Source organism: Rattus norvegicus, chromosome 3, assembly GCF_036323735.1.
Source record: "Rattus norvegicus strain BN/NHsdMcwi chromosome 3, GRCr8, whole genome shotgun sequence".
Lineage (NCBI taxonomy): Eukaryota > Metazoa > Chordata > Mammalia > Rodentia > Muridae > Rattus > Rattus norvegicus.
In genome coordinates, this window is record NC_086021.1 from 25,672,616 (window position 1) to 25,696,177 (window position 23,562).

Here is a 23,562-nt window from a genome sequence, read left to right on the forward strand (position 1 = left end):
TTCTTTTTTTTTTTTCTCAAATGGCTGCTGAATTTATTTCCTTAATCAATAATGGTCCTGGCAAAAATTAGTTAACCAACACTGAGACATTTGTAATGAAATTTTAAAAACCCATGACACGTTGATAGAAATTAGAGTTTACACAAACAAAAAGAATTCTTCGATATTGCCAGCAAATAGAGAATGAGTGTCGCACATCTAACAGGTGCAGCAATGCATTTATACATTTTCATTTGACACCTGATCATGTTTCCAGTCTCCATAACATCTTCTCTCCAGATTTAAAAAAATAGTATGCTGATTTCTATAACAAATCTTTTTTTTCATAGAGAAATCAAATAATGGCCAACAAGTCACCACAGTGCAACAGGTAGAGGCTAATGAAAAATCGCACAAAACAGGTGCTGAAATAAATACTAACTAGGAGTAGACTGGAGCCCTCCTGTGGGTTTGTTGCTCACTTTAGAGTGTGGGATCTGTCTTCAGAGCCACAGGGGACCTCCCTGGGGGCCACTCATCTGACAGTGAAATCCGGTTGCCTAAGAGTCAGGCCTCCCAGACCGCTGGGACCAGTTGTCTGGGCTAGAGGCAAACACCAGGTCGGGTCAATTACAGTTATGCTTTCCTTCCTTCCGCTCAGTTCTGTCAGAGTCCTTAAGCAGCCCCTTGAGATGACATGGACAGGTGAAAGTTGTGCATGAGAGCATCTACATTGCTTTTCCTGGCAGAGGTGTGGGTATCCCAGCCCAAGCTAGCAACTGAAGTCACTGTGGAAGGTGACTTTCCTGGAAGGTCAGTGTGGAAAAGGACTCTGGTGTGAGAAGCGTCCTGTGCAACCTCAGGGCCACCTCTGAGAAGAGGCCCTTGCTGCTCCCTGGCAGTGAGTGGGTGGCCTGCGCTGCCCAGGCTGGTGGCAGGCTGCATGATAACCTCCATCTGCAACCAAACTGGGTTATCCTGACTCACACTGACAGACCCCGAGCTGGAAAAGCAAAGTGGTACACACAGGGCAGGTACAGGGAATCCCAGCGAAAGCCTTTTTGGCCAGTCAGAGAATATGAGGCAGCTCCCCATTGAACAATCTGCACCAAAAGGTGTGGAAGGCACGAGCAAGAGTGGCCAGGGACCCTGCAGGGCTGGTGACACCACGAGCGTCCACAAGGCAGGCACAGAAGTGACCTAGTTTGGTTCATACCCTTTGATAAGAAAGAGATCCTGATTCTACTGTGATTTAAACAACAACAACAACAACAAAAAACAAAACAAAACAAAAAAAAAAAAGCAAAAAGTTTTTTGGTTTAAAAAGAAGCCACTCAAGGGTGAAAATAGTTATTTTTATCAAAGACAATTAATTTTCAAATAAGCTGACACTATCTGGAAATGCCTGTGTTCCCTGCAAGCCCTCCACCCCCGAGTGTCCACCGCTTCACCCTCCCAGGACCTGAGCCTGACACGGAGTCAGACGTGTGCAAGAGTGAGCGTCTCTGAGAGCCTTTACAGAACGCTGCCGGGCAGGACAGGCAGTGGACTCTCGCTTACACTATGATGCACAGGGCCGGGGCAGTTCAGATGCGTCTCCTTCGGGTCTTTGCTGGGCGAGGGTTTCACCTGCTCCTTGGCTGCTATCACCTCAAGGACACCTTCACAGGGCAGTGGGCCTGTGCCCCTCACCTCTCAGGCTCCTCCTCCTCCTCCTGGAGCTGTTGCTCAGACTTGGCTCGCTGCCTCTGGAGCAACTGGAGCTGCACTCAGAGCTCAACGATGGCCTCCCGTTCTTCACCGACCGCTTGGTTCAAGTGATTTATTGTTCTTTATTTCTAACTCTTCATTCTGCCTCTCTAAGTCTTCCAGAATGATCTGCAGCTCCTCCTCATCCTTGCTTTCTCACTCGCTGTCAGAAGAGGGCTTCTCTGTCTCGCTGCAGCCATGCTGGTGACTGGATCTCCGCAATCTCAGCTCGGAGGCAGTGGATCTTTTCTTTCTCCGAGGCGATCTGACTGCGCAGAAACTGCTCCATGGCCAGGACCTCCTCCTGCTCAGTCAGGATCTCATTCTCCTGGGCAGGGAGGATATTTTTGACCTCCTCATTTTCGTCCATTTCTTCTTTGGCAACATCCTCGTTCAAAAGGCTGGCTATGTCCTGGGAAATCTTGGTCTCACACTCTTGTCTTTTAGCTTCCTTCGGCTTTCTCTTGAGGGCAGTCAGAATCCTCTGTACTTCCCATAGTACAGAGGATTCTTTAGATGAGTCCTATATCCCGTGCTGCAGATCTCGATGTAAACAGTTCAAAAGGAACTCCTGTCTCCTGATCTCTTCCTTGATACCTGTTTGGGTCTCTGGCAGTGTAAGCATTGTGGCCATGTTGGACCAACACAGAGGTCTTGTTACTTGCTTCAGGACTACGGTGCTAAAGAGCTCTTGCACGTGTGTGAAAAGCACATACAGGACCCGATTGTTGGTTTGGACAGTTGGGCTCAGCACTAGAGAGATGTTCTGGACGTTCATCTTGGTTTCTATCTCCTTCGCAATGATGTGGTCCATGTGCACAATGAGCCAGGAAAGCAGAAGATGGTTATACTCCGGCAGTTAGGGAACTCCTGCACTTTCTCCGTCTCTGTGGTCCTCTGCTGACCAGCCTCTTCAAATCGGAGCATAAGCTCTCTGGTAAGCAAATTCTCTGGAAGGTCTCGCAAATACTGCTTCAGCAAGCTGGCTACAGTGTTAGGGTCATATTCTTCCAAGTTTGGAGACTCCTCTGGGTCACAGGCTGCTCATCTACCTTTGATTTGACTCCTGACCCTCGGTAGATGCCTTCACACTTCATGCCATGCTGCTCCATGTAGTCCACGCACTCTCGGAAGACAGCTGGCAGCCGGATGCCGTCATACATCATGGTCCTCTCTACTGCGTCAGCCAAGGCAACGCCGAAAATGAGTCTGAGACTTGGGACGTCCGTCTGAGGCACCTCTGACTCCTGAGTTGGCTTCTTCTTTTTCTTCTTTTCCTTCCACTCTTTAACAACATTGGCTTCTGTCAAGTCTTTACATTTCTTTTCTTTATGCTTTTCCTATTTGTGCTTTTCCTCTTTATGCTTTTCTTCTTTGGGCTTTTCTTTGATTTTAAAATCGTTTTCCTTCTTTTTAGAGAAGCTGGGCTTTTTGAACACATGGATTCCCTTGGACCTCTTCATCTTGGAAGGACTTTCAGCTTCATCTCCAGAGCTGTCTTCCTAGAACGCAGCTTAGCATTCAGTCCTTTTCTCCTTTTTCTTAAATTTTCCTTTTTCCTTTCCATGGTCTTTCTCATCATCTGACACGGTATCAGGAGGCTCGTGGAGGATGTCATGGGGAGGTGAAGGCTCACCTGTCTGGTACAATCCAGGAAATTTTGTAGGGCTGATCTCCTCAGAGCTGGGAGTCCAGGTCAGCCCCACGCCTTGCTTGGCCTGGCAGTGTTCACTAGGGCTGCTGGTGGGGGGCAGGAAGGAGCTGAAGCCCTGAGGAGGAAGGGAAGTGGTCTTCTGTTACCGATCCATTCCACCAGTGCCTGCAGCCGAGGGTCATCTGCTCTGATGAAGCCGCTGCCTCCTGTGCTGTCCCCCTGGCCGGATGCAGGAACCCCATTCCCACCCCGCCCAGCCTTTGCCTGTTTACTGTTTCTTGATCAGTGGTGGACTAGCCATTTTGAGCTGTTATTTCTGAAGGACATTTTTTGGTAAGTGTTATTGAAACATGTGTTTTGTGAAACACACTTTTACCACTATTGTAACTTGTTTCACTATTACTTCACATGGTATGGTCAGAGGTGAAATCAGTAGGAACTTTTTTAATGCCAAACTAAAGCCCATTTGATATATGAGGATGTTAACTTCACCTGTGTCTTTGTGATGAGTCTTTGAGGTTGTCAGACTTTTAAATGTTATGCCTCTTATCAAGACGTCATGTGTCCATAGCTCCAGGAAACAGACATCGTCATGTAATCTCAAGGACAGAAAGTACATATGCATCTCTAGAGGGATGTTAATGTTGGTGATGTAAAAACCTTCCTTACCTTTAAGACAGATGCTGTTATAAGCATGTATTCTTCACTCCAGTCACTGTGTTGTTCACTGTCAAGCCTACACCTCAGGGACCAGTGTGATTCTTTAGGTAGAATTTCGAATATGTGATCTGATTCTGGTCCTTTCTCTGCAATTATGGATAACATATCCTGTGTGGGATAAGGATAAGCTTGTATTAATAGAGAGCCACATCTGAAGCACAAATATGTCTTTTATTGTGATCCTGAGCAAGGACAGTTTTGGGTGCACAGCAATAACTGAGAGGAATAAAGAAGTCATTGAACTTTTTTCTATTTTAGCTTCCAAATACATTTTCTTCCCTAATCCATTTTTCCCCAATTTGTAACATCATAGTTTCATTTGGACTCCTGTTCCCCAAAGCATTTTGGTGAATGGTCCTTTATTACTTTCTGTTTCCTTCTATGAATATCTTTCTCAAGCATGGCATTCTAAGTAAATATTAGGATATTTCCCTTCTAGAGATCAAATCAGTATTTTACTTCCTGTCTCTCCTGGCCTCTATTATGTATCCTAAGTTTTTTATTTTTATAAATATTATTTCCCTACTTCTAAGACTTTAATTTCCTTTTCTCTGACTTCTTTTTTTTTTCTTTTTTCTTTTTTGCGGAGCTGGGAACCGAACCCAGGGCTTTGCACTTGCTGGCAAGCCCTCTACCACTAAGCTAAATCCCCAACCCTTTCTGTAACTTCTTATTTTTAGCTATGTCTAAAGATGCTGTCACATTTAAGAACCCAAGTATTTGTCAATTATTCTTCCATAATTTTACTCTGTAAAAATGACTACCATACACAGATTTATTCCACATTTTCTCTATTTTCAATTGATTACATGATTAAAAACATGGTTACCAGAAAACTCTGCTCTATAATACCTAAGAAATGGGCAGGAATGCTCATGTGTCTGACAAGATAAATTGGTTCACACAAAGCATAAATTCCTAGCTCAGCTATAGTGCTAAAATAGATGTGAACAGTAAATATGTATTTCCAAAGAAGTTTAGTAAGTAGTTTAAAATAGATTAAGCCATATTAGGCAGCATGTAATCTAGTCCACTATAATGAAAGATGTTACTATATAGCAAAAAAATAATGTGTACATTGATAAAGTAAAGTAACAGTCTATAGATATTAATTATAAAAGATTGAGTACTCTCAGAGGCAATGCTATTAAGGGATCAACTCTAGAATAATATGGAGTCATAGAGAAGGTGGAGGACTTTACAGTCGGGGTTATCAGCGGTGTACTTCCCTAGACCCATTTCCTCCAAGAAGCTGGTGGGTTAGGATCTTTGATGCAAACAGGGTAAAACGTGGGAATACTATTTCTTTTTATTTTGTATTTTTGATTTCTTTCAATTACGTGACTCAAGCTTCAGTGCAAATAATTTCTATTTTACAATGATCTTACCTTCATGTATAGGTTATCTAAACATTAATCTGTTTGATTAAATAATTCCTTAGAACGAATGTGCTGTAGAAACCCAAAATGATATTCACAAGTTTTGGAGTAGGCAACTTTTTGTCTTCTAAAAGACCCTAAAGAGATTTGCCAAACAAACATTTCTGTTTTGCTTGTCATGGATTAATAGATGTTACTCTTGGGTTAGTATATATATTGCATTTGTGTTTTTGTGAATCTAAGAAAGAAGGGAAATCTTTGCTGTAAATGAACTCATTTAGTCCTCATTTAGCCCTAGGATACATGCCCTTTTCCTTTTACCACCTGCATGCCTTATGCAATATCACAAACACACAGAAAATAACTAATTAATATCATAACATTTATAATGATCTTGCTTCATAAGGCACTCGATATATAGTTCTATATGGCCCATTCTTCATGTATAAAAAGTAAGTTATCGTGTTTGCCTTGAAAGCTATGCTAATAGGTATTAGAATCAAACAGTCATATAGTACCAATCTTTTCATCCTATTGTTTGACTTTCTGACTGCCGTGGACAACAGTAAAGTACCAGCAGTATCTGTACTTCACAACACAATTTGCCTAACTGCACTTTTGTTATATTCCTTGGCTTTCTCCACTGATTTGTGAGCTCAAATCTGAGATCATAGTGTCTATGTCAACCATATGGGTTTATTATGCTATATTTATAGATTTTCATAAGAGACTAGGATGGTGGCACATGCCTTTATTTCTAGATCTCAGGAAGCAGAGCCAAGAGGATCTCTGTAAATTTGATTTCAATTTGGTTCACTGATCATGACAGCCAGAACTGTTACAAAGAGAAGATCCAATTTGCTATTGAGTTGCTATTTTCTTTCTTATATAAATCTATGAGATTCCACCTCACACTAGTAAGAATGGCTAAGAACAAAAACTCAGGTGACAGCAAATACTGGCGAGGATGTGGAGAAAGAGGAACATTACTCCATTGTTGGTGGGATTGCAGACTGGTACAACCATTCTGGAAATCAGTCTGGAGGTTCCTCAGAAAATTGGACATTGAACTACCTAAGGACCCAGCTATACCACTCTTAGGCATATATCAAAAAGATGCTCCAACATACAACAAAGACACATGCTCCACTATGTTCATAGCAGCCTTATTTATAGTAGCCAGAAGCTGGAAAGAACCCAGATGCCCTTCAACAGAGGAATGGATACAGAAAATGTGGTACATCTACACAATGGAATATTACTCAACTGTCAAAAACAATGACTTTATGAAATTCATAGGCAAATGGAGCGAACTGGGAAATATCGTCCTGAGCGAGGTAACCCAATCACACAAAAACACACATGGTATGCACTCATTGATAAGTGGCTATTAGCCCAAATTCTTGAATTACCCTAGATACACAGAACACATGAAACTCAAGATGGATGACCAACATGTGAATGCTTCACTCCTTCTTTAAAGGGGAAGAAGAATACCCTTGGCAGGGAATAGAGAGGCAAAGATTAAAACAGAGACAGAAGGAACACCCATTCAGAGCCTGCCCCACATGTGGCCCATACATATACAGCCACCCAATTAGACAAGATGGATGAAGCAAAGAAGTGCAGGCTGACAGGAGCCAGATGTAGATGTCTCCTGAGAGACACAGCCAGAATACAGCAAATACAGAGGCGAATGCCAGCACCAAACCACTGAACTGATAATAGGACCCCCGTTGAAGGAATCAGAGAAAGAACTGGAAAGCTTGAAGGGGCTCGAGACCCCATATGAACAACAATGCCAAGCAACCAGAGCTTCCAGGGACTAAGCCACTACCTAAAGACTATACATGGACTGACCCTGGACTCTGACCTCATAGGTAGCAATGAGTATCCTAGTAAGATCACCAGTAGAAGGGGAAGCCCTTGTTCCTGCTAAGACTGAACCCCCAGTGAACTAGATTGTTGGGGGGAGGGTTTTAATCGGGGGATGATGGGGAGGGGAACACCCATATAGAAGGGGAGTGGGAGGGGTTAGGAGGATGTTGGCCCAGAAACCAGGAAAGGGAATAACATCCGAAATGTAAATAAGAAACACTCAAGTTAATAAAATGAAAAAGAAATGTAAATAAGAAATACTCAAGTTAATAAAGATGGACAAAATGTTAAGAATCAATATATCATTGTAAGTATCATTTCTTTACATAGTCTTACTTTCTTAATCTCATTTCTGTGTTTAACCTCTAGCATAAACTCAGGACCAGTGGAAAGAGGTACTAAAATTTGGAAGCAAATTCTAACAATAGGATAATATCTATAATGCACAGGTGAAATTTTCTCTCACATGGTAAATCCTTCATTACTGTTTGTTATAAATCATATTTTCAGTGCTCAATGATTTAACTTTAAGTTCTGGGAGTAGAACAACCTATAAGGCCCTCATAGAGAAGAGGAGCAGCTGGACTTTTCGGCATTGTATTATAGCCAGTAGTGCATGTCCTCCCAATGAGGAAGCTGCTGAGTCCATGTTCGGTTTCCTTAATGTTTCCAATATTTGTTCCATTATTCTGGGAACATGAGGACTTTCCTCCAGGAGGATGATATAGTGATATTCCATGCCACATTGCAGCCAAGGCCTCTCCAAAAACTTTTGGAGAATTTTCAATCATAAATTCTACTAGAGAAATCTATGAAAAAACAGGGCAAACACAGAGGGTATCTGTCATTTTGAATGGTTGCAAAATAACATTTTACTTCTTAGTCATGGAGGCTAAAAATATGCCGTTCAAAATTCTGAGAAAAATTTAGCTGTTAGAAATAGGGGCAGGCTTTTGTCAGAAATTTAAAAGATTGTGAGATCAGATGTTCAAGTGTGATCATCACAGTGCAATGTTACATAAGAGAATGATTTCCAGTTTTTACATTGTGATGGCCAGTATGTGATACATACTGTACACTGAAATAGCTTTGGTTACATTTTATAATATATGTGTGAGCCTGATTTTAAGGATGCTTATAGAAAGGCAGAGCTAAGGAGGGAAGATGACCTCTGAATGTGGGTACCATCCTATTGAAAATTCACACGGGCTGTCTAAAAAGTAAGAGACAGGCAAACCCATCTGAGCAGTGAAATTCATGTGTCTCAGTGCAGTGCAATGGTAACAGCTGCATCAATATATCACTGTAGGTGCCATTTCTTCACATATTAATTAATTACTTAATCTTAATACAGTGATGACTCAGTGCAGATGCAATGGTAACATCTTGATTTTATGATTCATTATATTGGGAGGTATTTGAAATAAGATCTGCTGGGAGGAAATGGGATAATTATGTATCTTCAATGGCCGGTACTTTGGAACCCTGTCTTCTCCTGATCTTTGATTCTTCTACACAATATGAGGAATATTATTGTTTCTCAGTTGAGTTGTTTTACAGTATGTTCCTTACAGGTCCAAGGACAATTGGTCAATTAATAATGGATCAGAAACTCAAATACTTAGAGTCAAAACAACCATTTGATCACTGTACTGCATAAGGTTTGTTAGTTTATTATAGTACTTGAAAGATGGCTAGCATAGAAAAGTATACACAATAATTTCTCTAAACCAATCATAACCAGCATCCTGAGGCCAATGGTATTTTACTCACATTAATCAGGAATTCTTAAGGATCATATCTGATAAAAAAAATCCAAATTGCATTGCCATTTTTTTGTTGGGGAAACCACCTTGAAAACAAGTAGAATTTCACACATTCTACACTGAATATGTCAGAATTAAGTCTTGATTGCTGAACCCAGTACCTAGGATTTTTTTTTTTGTATCATTTCACAGCATTTGTTCTCTATGGGTTAGTGTAAGGATATTCTAAATGACAAAGACAAAAGACTGAGTCACTGAGCTCAAATACCCATTTATATTTTACTTAAAATGCACCAATGACTCCTTCCCTCCAGAAGAACACCTTTAAAGTGTACTTACTTTACAAAATGAAACAAAACAAAAACCAAAACAATCATCATCAACAACAACAACAACAAAATAACCAAGATTCTCAGGGTAATCCTGTTTTCCTGTCTCATTGTAAAGGCTTATCAATGCTAGGCACAAAGTTCTTATCTAATTACCCTTTTGCCAATATCATTTGTCACTCCATTATTGCAGGAGCTGGGCACAAATAAGAGACATGGGGCTAACCCAACAGATAGGTGGTCTGAAGACATTTCATTAACAGAACAGTTACTTTTAATTTCTTATAATATACAAAAAAGTTGCCTCAGAAGAGCTGCATTTTCAGGTGGCATTTTATCTAAAAGACTGAACACAGAGACAGTTATTTTAAAACAAGTATACTCAATTTGTAAATATGAAGGAAGGGAACGGAGTAATCATATCGTATGCAGGATGCACTGTAAATAAAATGAAAGAGTTTGTACTCAAATTATTGCTTGAAATATTTACCCAATTCAGAAAAAAGACAAATCTAATTGGAATATGAAAGTAAGATTATAAGCCTGGGCTACTGTATTTCCCACTGTAACTCATACTCTTTTAAAAGTGTCTTCCATGTTTGTGAACAATTGAAAGCTTTTGCTGTCTGTCAGTGTTCTTAGTAAATGTTTCTGTGATATATAATCTCTAATGTGTGTAAGCAAATGTTACTTCTATTTTGTTGAGGTTGTTCACAGTTTCCAATGATTACCTCTGCACTGCAGCTAATTTCTCTTCATATTGACCGTTTCGGGTACAGCAATCCACTCATCATATAGTTTTGAAGCCATCAGACTTCCCTTGAGGTTTTGGAGGAAGTCCTTATAAAGAGAGGAAAATATTTTTGTGGAAAAAATTAAACATGGAAATTATTCAAAGTACATTCACCTGTAAATTTCAGTTTAGTTCCAACTTTCTTCACAGTTCCCCAAATTTCCCCTAGTTAGAACGTTCCATGATATGTGGGCCCAGTAAGTTTCATCTATTTAAGCTAGAGACCAAAGAGTAAATTTTCAGATTTACTTGGACTATAGAAAAATCTTTCCTTAGCTCAGCATGCCTCTAGTGGACAGCTGAGCAAACTAGCACATATAAGTGATTAATATACAGTTCGAATACTATTTTTAAATGATAGAAACATACAATTATGGTACCCACAATAAAGACAACCATAGGAAGTTATTGTCAGATTTCTCAGGAGCAGAAATCCACGTCTGGTACTGGAAGCATGGAGGCACACGTGGTCATGGTTCTTAGAGAATGCCCTGCCCTTATTTCACTAAACAAGTGTAACTCCGAACTCTATTATAAATATTTAACTTAATGTTCACAGATAACATACCCTTACCCATCAAAAAAGGTTCTCTTTGAAATGGATGGAGACCATTACTGAAAACCACAGCTAGTCAAGATACAAAGAACAAACTATCCTGTGACTCTGAGTGCCAGTTTATATATATACATAATAACTCCTGAACTGTTGGCTCTGAGCATAGGTTGAGACAGTCAGAAAAATTGTACACCAGAGGATAGGGTCATTTGCTTTGAGATTTGGTCTCCTAGAAATGAGGGGAGGGTTCACTTTTGATAGTTCAACAATCACATTGCTTAAACAATTTCTGAACAAAACATCATCCATGTTATTAACACTAACAGAGGAGACTTTGAGCATATTAGATTTCTCTCATACATATCTACTGTCACTCAGGGGAATGGAAAAAGAAGACAACTACTCTCATAGACTCAGAGGAATCCTGAGGTGGATAATGGAAGGACATTCCCTACCTTAAAGATCCACGCCACTACATTAACTGATTGCTTGTTTATATCCACCTCCTCTTCCGAATCCAATTTGTCCTTTACTGTTTGGCACAAAGTTGTACTCGGAGGTTCTAAAAAGACACCCGTGGTTGTGAGCCCGTTCTTTTTTAGTAGATACAGCATGTCCTGAGAAGAAGATAGAGAAATACCTGTCAGGCTTCACACACCACAGACTACTATTTGTTCCTTGAGAACCAGACCAATGGTGTGCACAGGTGCAGTGCACGTGCTGGCATGGACACAGATGACCTCACGCTGGTTTTGTGCCTCAATCTTTTGTTGTACACTTCCCACCCTAATATTATCCATTAAGGATCAGGCAACATTTCTTTATATCAGATTTTCCAAAATAGTTAAGGGATTAAATCCAACTTTTCCAATAGATGGTTTCTGAATAGCCCTCTCTCATCTTCCTACTGGAAAGCCAATGATTTGAGAAACAATTCTTGCTCCACATGGTGGTAGAAGTGAAGGGGTCAGGTATTTAAGAAGCAGGATTTTGTCTTAGGATAGCCAGAGAAACACCATATGAGACATACCAGAATTGCTGCAGGCAGGATGCCATCCTGACAAATGGAACTGAGTTCTCTTCCAAACAGTTTTCTTCCCTTTTTAAATGGTGGGGTGGTGCATACTTGGTCCTGTGGGGCACAGAGCCCTTGTCCAACTGCGATGTTATAGAAGTTCTTCGTTTCTTAAAAGTTTTTTCCTTCATATCTGAGCAGGAGTTGAGATCATTACATGGGGTAGTATAATTTATAAAGCTCTTTTACAAAACCAAATTTCAATTGCAAAATGTCCCTATTATAATGGATTAATCATCCTGTTGTGCTTATGTAGCCTTCTTCTCATATGCCTTACACTGTTGTTAATCTTAGTGATGTCTCTAAGACATGGTCTTGTGTTCTGTAGTGGGAATTCTCACAACATGATGATGTCTAACTCCATACTGTATCATGAAATACTAGATACATTGGTTGAACGAGCTCCCTGTACTATGTATAGGCTGTTGCTTCAATAATTACATCCATTTTCATAGCCACCCTTACTTTTATTCTCATTTAAAATTTTTCTATTTTTTCAAATGTCATAGTGAAGCTCTTTTCATCCTTACTTTTCTTGTTCAGCATTTTGAAGAACCATTGTTAAGTTTATTTCAGCAGCAGCATGTCCCCCTCATGTGAAAATATACATGACTGTACACTATAGTGTCAGTTCAGAGCTGAAATTAAGTTTCTTTTTTGCTGCTGAGTTTTCTTTTAGAATATTGGACTATAATACAATTTTAAACATGTTACTTAAAACAAATAAATTAAAAGTAAACAAATGAGTCATATAACACAATATAAAATAGTCTTCTTCACTGAAAAACATATTGTTTGCCTGGCTATCTAATGCAAAATTATGAGGGCTGAAATCACAAGTAATATTAGATAGATGGACAAAGATGTTTGAGTGTGTGTGTGTGTGTGTGTGTGTGTGTGTGTATGTGTGTGCATGCGTGTATGTGTGTGTGTGTGTGTTTATATATATGTGTACCAAAACACCTATCAAAATTTTTGATTCGGAATTGTTTCTGACTAAAGAAAATGCAGGGACAAAAACTGGAGCAGAGACTGAAGGAAAGGCCATCCAGAGATTGCCTCAACATCTGATCTATCCCATCCATAGACACCAAACCATGACAGTGGTGATGATGAAATGATATGCTTGCAGACATGAACCTGACAGGGTTGTCCTCTGAGAGAGTCTACCAGCTTCTGACTGAGACAGATGTAGATTCTCTCAGCCAATCACATGACTGAGTACTGGGACCCAGTGAAAAAGTTAGGGGAAGGAATGAAGGAGGAGAGAGGGATAGCAACCCCATAGGAAGAACAATAATATTAATTAACTTGACCCCTCAGAGCTCCCAGGGTCTTAGCCAACAACCCAAGAGCATACATTGCCAGTCCGCAGTCCCTGTTACATATGTAAAGAGATGGCTGTCTTGTCTAGCCTCAGTGGGAGCGGATGTTCTTGTTGCTGTGGAGGCTTGATGCCCCAAAGAAGCAGGACACTAGAGGGGTAAGGTGGGAGTAGGTAGGTTGGTGGGGGAGCACCCTCTTTGAGGCAAAGGGGAAGAGGGATGTGGTGGGGTATTCTTGGTAGGGGGACCAGGAATGGGACATTTCAAATGTAAATAAAAGTAATAAAAATAAAAAAGAAAAGTTTAAAAGAAATCAGGGGTATAAGTGGGATGTTTTCAAGAAAGGAGAATAAGGAGAAATAATAATAGTATTCTATCATTTGAAAAAATAATTAAAAAAGCCCCAGTCTATCACTGTTAGGGCCATTTCGAATCTAGATATAGGTCTAAAAGATATTTGTTGTACGATTTGAAATGAGATTAGAGACTCGGCTACAAGCCTAAGGTGATTTCTAGTCAAGCCTGCAACAGATTATCTGCAATACCATAAATCTTGTTTTTCTATGTAGATTTCATTGCAATAGATTGTCAAAATATAGTTCATGAGTAATTTTGTGCTCTAATCACGAAACCACTTAATGGGAACATATCATGATCCATGTCTTAGACGTGCTTATTCTAATGGGACAGAAATGTGTGTACACAGTGTTTTGACATGCCAGTTTATGGCAAATATCTGCCTGGGAAAAATGAAATGTTCTCCCTATACCCAAGATTAGTCTTTACATCGGAACTTAGAGTTCTCTTAATATGGACCTGAAACATACTGCTTTAGTGTGGTTTGTTTTTTGTTTGTTTGTTTGTTTGTTTGTTTTTTACAGTGCCCCTTTCCTAAAGAAGAAAATGATAGTATGCTACGATATTTTATAACAAATTAAAATGGTAACTAAGAAAAGCCACCTGAAGGAAGATGGCAGACTCACTCTTTTGCTACTGGCTTCTTGCTGAGTTTCTGGGCTTCAAGATGAATTTCCCATGTACATCAGCGTTTAGATATTTCATGATTACCCCAGGTAGGGAAGGAAAAGCTGTAAAATTTCTTAAGTCCCGTGAACTGAAGTTCTTTTGAATATTTATCATTCTAAAGTCATGCGGACACTCATGCCTTATGAGAAAAAAATCATGAATTGTAACTACTGTAACTGAATATAGGCAACCCTTCTGATACAATTTAGAATGCTTTGCTGCATTTCTTCTCCTTGTCCTCCTCCTCCTCCTCCTCCTCCTCCTCCTCCTCCTCCTCCTCCCCCTTCCCTTTCTCTGCCCCTCCCCTCCTCCTCCTCCTCCTTCTCCTTTTTCAGGATAATGTAGACTGTACATACTAGAACATTAGATCCCTTACAGGGATACTATAATAAATTAAGCTGAGAACTCTAAAAATAATGAGGAGAAAATTTTCAGTGTATCACTTTGTTTAGAGAATATAGACCAAGAATGCACTGTGTAGGGGGACTTTTGCTGTATTCTTCTCTAACCCTTTTAAGACAGGCCTGTTGGAGTATTAATACCAATAATATTTTTACATCATAAGAATCCTATTTCACCAGGGTTGGGGATTTAGCTCAGTGGTAAAGTGCTTGCCTAGCAAGCACAAGGCCCTGGGTTCGGTCCCCAGCTCCAAAAAAAAAGAAAAAAAAATCCTACTTCACTCCTCTAGCTTCATATTAAGCAATTTAAATATTTCACATTGCATACATAAAATAAAATATGAGCACTAATTGTCTTCACAAAGATAATTGTGATATCCTATACTAGCAACTTAAAAGCACAATGAAAAACCCAGATCAAAAATAAGAAAATACACTAAAGAGAAGCAGACAACAGGAAATAATATTAAGTCTGAAATCAATTAGAAACAGAATCCATAAAACCAAGATCCTGTTCTTTGAGAAAATCAACAAGACACATAAACCTAAACTAACTAAAAGTCTCAGAAATAGTATGCAAATTAAGAAAATCAGAAATGAAATGGAAATTGAAGAAATTAAAAAAAATCATCAGGTTTTACTACAAAAACTAACTTGACAAAGCTTGAAAATCTATATGAAATGAATGATTTTCTAGAGAGATACCACATACCAAAGTTAAATCAAGATCAGATAAACTAATCAATCCCATAACCCCTAAGGAACTAGAAGAATTCATTAAAAACAACCAACAACAATAACAGTAACAAAAAGACTAGGGCATGATGCATAATTCAGTGCATAATTCTATCAGACTTTCAAATAAGAGCTAATACTAAAACTCCTTAAACTATTCTCAAAAGAGAAACAGAACTACAGAACTTGCTGTGAGATTGTAGAAAAACGGGAATGCTGGTGGGATGGCAAACTACCACCACCACTCTGGAAATCAATTTGGCTGTTCCTCAGCAAACAGGAACTAGTTGTACCTGAAGACGCTGATACACTGGTCCTGGGCATATAGCCAAAAGATGTTCCACAGTACCACAAAGACGCAAGTCCACTATGTTAATAGCAGCCTTATTTGTAATAAGCAACCCTGATGTTCTTCAACCAAAGAATGGGTACAGAAAATATGGTTTATTTACACAACAGAATACTATTCAGCTACTAAAAACAAAGGACATCGTGAAATTTGCAGGCAATTGCATGGATCTAGAAAGTATTCTGAGTGAGCTAACCCAGACTCCAAAGGACATGAATAGTATATATTCATTAATCAGTGACACTACACAAAATATACAGAATATCCATGACACTAAAAGTTAAACCATAAGGAAAGCCTAAGTAAGGATGCTTCAATCCCACTTAGCAAAGGGAAGTAAATAAACATGGGAGGCAGAGGGAAGGAGAGATATGTGTGAGAGTGGAATGGGAAGAGAACAGGTCAGGATCAGGTATGGGAGAGACATGAGAGAGGACAAGGGACCCAAGAGAATGAATGGAAATATACAGCTCTCGGAGTTGGTGGGAACCTCTAGAATATCCCAGAGTCATGGGGTAGGGGTGCTCCCAAGAGTCAAGGTAGGAGTGAACGTGATTGTTGGGGGTAGGGCAGCAATGGGGGGAGGATGGGGAGGGGAACACCCATAAAGAAGGGGAGGGGGAGGGATTAGGGGGATGTTTGCCTGGAAACCGGGAAAGGGAATAACATCCGAAATGTAAATAAGATATACTCAAGTTAATAAAAAAAAATTAAACCCCCCCCCCAAAAAAGAGTCAAGGTAGGAAATTTTGCCCAAACACAAAATCACACAGATGTAAAATTTGAAGGGACCACCTTTTTAAATCAGACAGGACACCTGTGGATGGATAGGGACACTAACACACCTACAAAACTTTCAACCTCAAATTGCTCCTGTCTAAAAGAAATTCAGGACAAAAACGGAATAGAGTCTGAAGCAGTGACCAGTCAGTGACAGGCTCAACTTGGGATCCATCCCATTATTAGGCACCAATCCCAAATATTATTACTGATGCAATGTTGTACTTGCAGCCAGTAGCCTAGCATGGCTGTCCTCTGAGAGGCCCTGCAAGCAGCTGACTAAAACAGATATAGATATTACATCTAACCATTGGACTGAGGTCAACAAGCCCTATGGAAAAGTTGGGAGAATTAAAAGAACTGGAAGGATTGGAAACATCATAGAAAGACCAGCAATATCAACCTGGACCCCTGGGAGCTATCAGAGACTGAGTCACCAACTAAAGAGCATACATGGGATGTTCAGAGGCCACAGGCACCTATGTACGAGAATGTTTTCTTATCTGGCATTAGTGGGAGAGCGTGCCCTTAAATCTGCAGAGACTTACGTCACTGGTATGAAGGTCAACTTTATGGGTTAGAACTTCAAATTTTCAGTAGCTTTTAAAAGATCAGCTTTGCAAGAATACTTGGTGATCTCAAATTTTATTTCTTATTCAAACTTTTCTGATAATTTTATTACTATTATTTATTTGGTAATAATCTGGTGAGAAATAAAAGAAGGCAACAAACAGTATAGCTGTAATTAAGTCAGATTGTCTCCAGAAATCAGAATATGATTTCATATTCAGTTGCAGAATTATTGGTCATAGGAGATATGAACTGAATATTTTACATGGATTCGGAGAAAGGGCTATATTTCTAATATTCATTACAAAACAATCTACATAATTTGGAATAAATAAAAAACTGAAGATTTTACATTTTAGATTTAAACTTGTTTCTCTGTGTAACTCATTCACTCACATATATACCTGATCACCATGTTAGACTTGGTGTCTGTGCAGGTCAGATGTGGGAATTAGAACCCCTGAAACTGGAGTTATAGATGGTTGTGAGCTACCATGTGAGTGATGGAATCCCTTGAGATATATAGCTAGGAAGAGTTTCTGTAATGATCACCAAATGACTTTTTTAAATGGTTTTCTCCAGAAACAATATGTCTAGAGTTTTGTTTTGTTTGCCTTATCAGGAAAATTCTGTTTCTGAAACAGAAAGCACAGAAAAATTCCTCTCATTCTAAGGCTGTTGCTTATGAGGTAATAAATTGTTTCTGAATGTTATATTACTAATTAATTATGATTTAAATAAATGAAATTATACTTAAGTCATTTTGCTTTAGTGTTTTTTCAAGTTTAAGACTAAATAATGAAAATAGTGAGGATTCACCAAACTCAGCTCGTCCCTCCTTAGATTTCCCTGTTATTACCCTAGAGTACTCTTGGAGCTTTCCCAGGGCCAGTACAGAACCACAGTTGGTAATCTTCAATGTTCTAGGAGGCAAAAAGAACCAACCATCACAAATAAACTGACATCAGAGTCTTGAAGAGTCTAGCAATTTCCTTTACTTACCATTTCTAGCTCTTTAGCAGGGAAATTATTTAAACCAGTATTAATGATATTTCTTCTGACCACAGGTTTGAGTAAACAGGACTGATTTCAGGAGAAAATCTATGGGTACTTGCCTTTCCTCTTGGAGGGAACCTTGATCTACTGATCCACAATAAAATAAGAAGTTGCATTCAGCCATTACCATTAACCAAGACAAATAGTATTATGAAATTTCTTACATCTGTGCAGACTGTGTGTGGCATATTGAATTTCGACTTAACATGAGCACAGAACCTAGTGTCCACAGAGGCATATACTCATGGTGGCTATGATGAGTTTAGCAAAGTTAACATTCAAAAGATATGATAACTTCGACAACAGTGAACACAAGAGTCAAAAACAGAGAGTCTTTGAGGGTGCCTAGAAGTAAAAACAGCCTTTGGCTTTCATTCAGAGATGTCCAGTCTGTGGAGATGAAGGACATGTGTCTATCCTGGAAAATAGGCCTGATGCTGAAAAGAAGTTCTAGAACATAATTACTGCACACAGTGTTATGGATCCATTTGAAATGATCATCTAAATAGAACATTCTGTTGAAATATTGAGCACCCTCCAGGAGTGGCTCTAACTGGAATTATTATTAATTTTATTTTCTTGTAGACTCCTATTGAAAACCAATGTCATTGTCCCATAGAGTTTTTCAGTGTTAAACTAGCAGACAAAAAGCACTCAAGCAGACACCCCACCAAATACCCATTTACACCCAAACATACATGGAGAGGTGATAATGAAACAGAAAGAGAAAGAGAGTGAGAGAGAGAGGCAGACAGAGGTAGGGGCATAAAGTTAGAGAGGCAGACTGACATGTGGATTCTCATTGTACAAACTCACAGAAAGCGATAGACAGGGATGCATAAACACAGAGAAACACACACACACAGTTACAAAGAGATACACATGCACATTTAAAAATAGAAAGACAATATATACACAGATATGTATGCAGAAAAGACAGAAATGTAGACTCATTCATTAAAGATTTATTAAAAGTTAAAAGTAAATACACTAGAACATGTACACTTACACATCCACACAAGAGAAATAAAAACAAGAAGAAATGGGAAAGACTACAGAATTACATACCAAATAGGCAGTATAGTCTAATTTTAAAAAAAAGAAAGAAAGAAATATATTCCCTCTAACATTGGCATCCTTTAAATTAGTTGTCAGCATATGACAAATTAATCACAATTTATTACAGTGGATATGTATTATCTAGTGAAACTACACATACAACTCAAACCATTGGGCTATGACTTTCATTTCACATAAAACTAGACGCGAATTCAAGAAAAACTGTCACTCAAAGGACTATTATTATGTCTTCAATAACTTCTGATTAAAAAGGAGCCATTTGGTTTTAGCAGGATTCCCAAACCCGCGGATCCCTGCCCGCAGCAGCTCGCTGCCCCCAAACCCCGTGGGAGAGAGACCTCACAGCCTGGACAGGTGGGCACTCCTGAGACTGCAGAGCAGAAGAGACCACCAACATTGCTCACCCCTGCCCACATCCCTGGCCCAAGAGGAAATTGTATAAGGCCTCTGGGTTCCCTTGGATAAGGGCACAACAACAGCAGGTCCCCTGCATTTGAGACACCGCAGGAACCTGAAGGGACCGACCAGATAAACAGTTCTCTGCACCCAAATCCCGTGGGAGGGAGAGCTAAACCTTCAGAGAGGCAGACACGCCTGGGAAACCAGAAGAGACTACACTCTGCCCACATTACTGATTGCAGAGGAAAACACCAAGCGCCATCTGGAACCCTGGTGCACGGAAGCTACCAGAAAGGGCAGAGCAGATCTTCCTGGTTGCTGCCCCCACGGAGAGCTCATAAGCAACACCCCACGAGCAAACTTGAGCCTCGGTACCACAGGTAAGACAAAAATTCCTACTCCAAGCTACCTGACTAGTGAACTCAGGACACAGGCCCACAGGAACAGCTGAAGACCTGTAGATAGGAAAAACTACACGCCCGAAAGCAGAACACTCTGTCCCCATAACTGGCTGAAAGAAAACAGGAAAACTGGTCTACAGCACTCCTGACACACAGGCTTACAGGACAGTATAGCCACTGTCAGAAATAGAAGAAGAAAGTAACACTAGAGATAATCTGATGGCGAGAGGCAAATGCAGGAATCCAAACAACAGAAACCAAGACTACATGGCATCATGAGAGCCCAATTCTCCCACCAAAGCAAACATGGAATATCCAAACACACCTGAAAAGCAAGATCTAGTTTCAAAATCATATTTGATCATGATGCTGGAGGACTTCAAGAAAGACGTGAAGAACTCCCTTAGAGAAACACAGGAAAACGTAAATAAACAAGTAGAAGCCTACAGAGAGGAATCACAAAAATCCCTGAAAGAATTCCAGGAAAACACAATCAAACAGTTGAAGGAATTAAAAATGGAAATAGAAGCAATCAAGAAAGAACACATGGACACAACCCTGGATATAGAAAACCAAAAGAAGCTTGTAGATACAAGCTTCACCAACAGAATACAAGAGATAGAAGAGAGAATCTCAAGAGCAGAAGATTCCATAGAAATCATGGACTCAACTGTCACAGATAATGTAAAGCGGAAAAAGCTACTGGTCCAAAACATACAGGAAATCCAGGACTCAATGAGAAGATCAAAGCTAAGGATAATACGTATAGGACAGAGTGAAGACTCCCAGCTCAAAGGACCAGTAAATATCTTCAACAAAATCATAGAAGAAAACTTCCCTAACCTAAAGAAAGGGATACCCATAAGCTACAAGAAGCCTACAGAACTCCAAATAGATTGGACCAGAAAAGAAACTCCTCCTTGACATAATAGTCAAAACACCAAATGCACAAAATAAAGAAAGAATATTAAAAGCAGTAAGGGAAAAAGGTCAAGTAACATATAAAGGCAGACCTATCAGAATCACACCAGACTTTTCGCCAGAGACTATGAAAGCCAGAAGATCCTGGACAGATGTCATACAGACCCTAAGAGAACACAAATGCCAGCCCAGGTTACTGTATCCTGCTAAAGTCTCAATTAACATAGATGGAGAAACCAAGATATCCCATGACAAAACCAAATTTACACAATATCTTTCAACAAATCCAGCACTACAAAGGATAATAAATGGCAAAGCCCAACATAAGGAGTCAAGCTACACCCTAGAAGAAGCAAGAAACTAATCGTCTTGGCAACAAAACAAAGAGAAGAAAAGCTCACAAACATAACCTCACATCCAAATATCAATGTAACAGGAAGCAATAATCACTATTCCTTAATATCTCTCAACATCAATGGCCTCAACTCCCCAATAAAAAGATATAGATTAACAAACTGGATACGCAACGAGGACCCTGCATTCTGCTGCCTACAGGAAACACACCTCAGAGACAAAGACAGACACTACATCAGAGTGAAAGGCTGGAAAACAACTTTCCAAGCAAATGGTCAGAAGAAGCAAGCTGGAGTAGCCATTCTAATATCAAATAAAATCAATTTCCAACTAAAAGTCATCAAAAAAGATAAGGAAGGACACTTCATATTCATCAAAGTTCACCAAGATGAACTCTCAATCCTAAATATTTATGCCCCAAATACAAGGGCACCTACATACATAAAAGAAACATTACTACAGCTCAAAACACACAATGCACCTCACACGATAATAGGAGATTTCAACACCCCACTCTCATCAATGGACAGATCATGGAAACAGAAATTAAACAGAGACATAGACAGACTAAGAGAATTCATGAACCAAATGGACTTAACAGATATTCACAGAACATTCTATCCTAAAGCAAAAGGATATACCTTCTTCTCAGCTCCTCATCGTACTTTCTCCAAAATTGACCATTTAATTGGTAAAAAACGGGCCTCAACAGGTACAGAAAGATAGAAATAATCCCATGCGTGTTATAGACCACAACGGCCTAAAGCTGGTCTTCAATAACAATAAGGGAAGAACGCCCACATATATGTGGAAGTTGAACAATGCTCTGCTCAACGATAACCTGGTCAAGGAAGAAATAAAGAAAGAAATTAAAAACTTTTTAGAATTTAATGAAAATGAAGGTACAACATACCCAAACTTATGGGACACAATGAAAGCTGTGCTAAGAGGAAAACTCATACCTCTGAGTGCCTGCAGAAAGAAACAGGAAAGAGCATATGTCAGCAGCTTGACAGCACACCTAAAAGCTCTAGAACAAAAAGAAGCAAATACACCCTGGAGGAGTAGAAGGCAGGAAATAATCAAACTCAGAGCTGAAATCAACCAAGTAGAAAAAAAAGGACCATAGAAAAAAATCAACAGAACCAAAAGTTGGTTCTTTGAGAAATTCAACAAGACAGATAAACCCTTAGCCAGACTAACGAGAGGACACAGAGAGTGCGTCCAAATTAACAAAATAAGAAATGAAAAGGGAGACATAACTACAGAATCAGAGGAAATTCAAAAAATCATCAGATCTTACTATAAAAGCCTATATTCAACAAAACTTGAAAATCTGCAGGAAATGGACAGTTTCCTAGACAGATACCAGGTACAGAAGTTAAATCAGGAACATATAAACCAGTTAAACAACCCCATAACTCCTAAGGAAATAGAAGCAGTCATTAAAGGTCTCCCAACCAAAAAGAGCCCAGGTCCAGATGGGTTTTGTGCAGAATTCTATCAGACCTTCATAGAAGACCTCATACCAATAATATCCAAACTATTCCACAAAATTGAAACAGATGGAGCACTACCGAATTCCTTCTATGAAGCCACAATTACTCTTATACCTAAGCCACCCAAAGACCCAACAAAGAAAGAGAACTTCAGACCAATTTCCCTTATAAATATCGACGCAAAAATACTCAATAAAATTTTGGCAAACCGAATCCAAGAGCACATCAAAACAATCACCCTGCATGATCAAGTAGGCTTCATCTCAGGCATGCAGGGATGGTTTAATATACGGAAAACCATCAACGTGATCCATTATATAAACAAACCGAAAGAACAAAACCACATGATCATTTCATTAGATGCTGAGAAAGCATTTGACAAAATTCAACACCCCTTCATGATAAAAGTCCTGGAAAGAATAGGAATTCAAGGCCCATACCTAAACATAGTAAAAGCCATATATAGCAAACCAGTTGCTAACATTAAACTAAAAGGAGAGAAACTTGAAGCAATCCCACTAAAATCAGGGACTAGACAAGGCTGCCTACTCTCTCCCTACTTATTCAATATAGTTCTTGAAGTTCTAGTCAGAGCAATCAGACAACAAAAGGAGGTCAAGGGTATACAGATCGGAAAAGAAGAAGTCAAAATATCACTAATTGCAGATGATATGATAGTATATTTAAGTGATCCCAAAGTTCCAACAGAGAACTACTAAGCTGATAAACAACTTCATGAAAGTGGCTGGGTATAAAATTAACTCAAATAAATCAGTAGCCTTCCTCTA

The 23,562-nt window shown here is 39.4% G+C and overlaps 1 long non-coding RNA gene across 1 annotated transcript in view; it reads right to left on the minus strand.

The window, feature by feature from the left end:
* Tgap1l7 (GTPase activating protein testicular GAP1 like 7) overlaps positions 1-23,562 on the minus strand; it is a 29,524-nt gene continuing 5,962 nt past the window's right edge. The window contains exons 4-12 of the long non-coding RNA XR_008934198.2: positions 17,924-17,987; positions 14,187-14,369; positions 11,834-12,011; positions 11,259-11,420; positions 10,186-10,294; positions 9,611-9,800; positions 7,910-8,168; positions 5,580-5,719; positions 1-3,497 (exon numbers count right to left, since the gene is read on the minus strand). This is a non-coding gene — a long non-coding RNA (GTPase activating protein testicular GAP1 like 7). The remainder of the gene's footprint in view (positions 3,498-5,579; positions 5,720-7,909; positions 8,169-9,610; positions 9,801-10,185; positions 10,295-11,258; positions 11,421-11,833; positions 12,012-14,186; positions 14,370-17,923; positions 17,988-23,562) is intronic.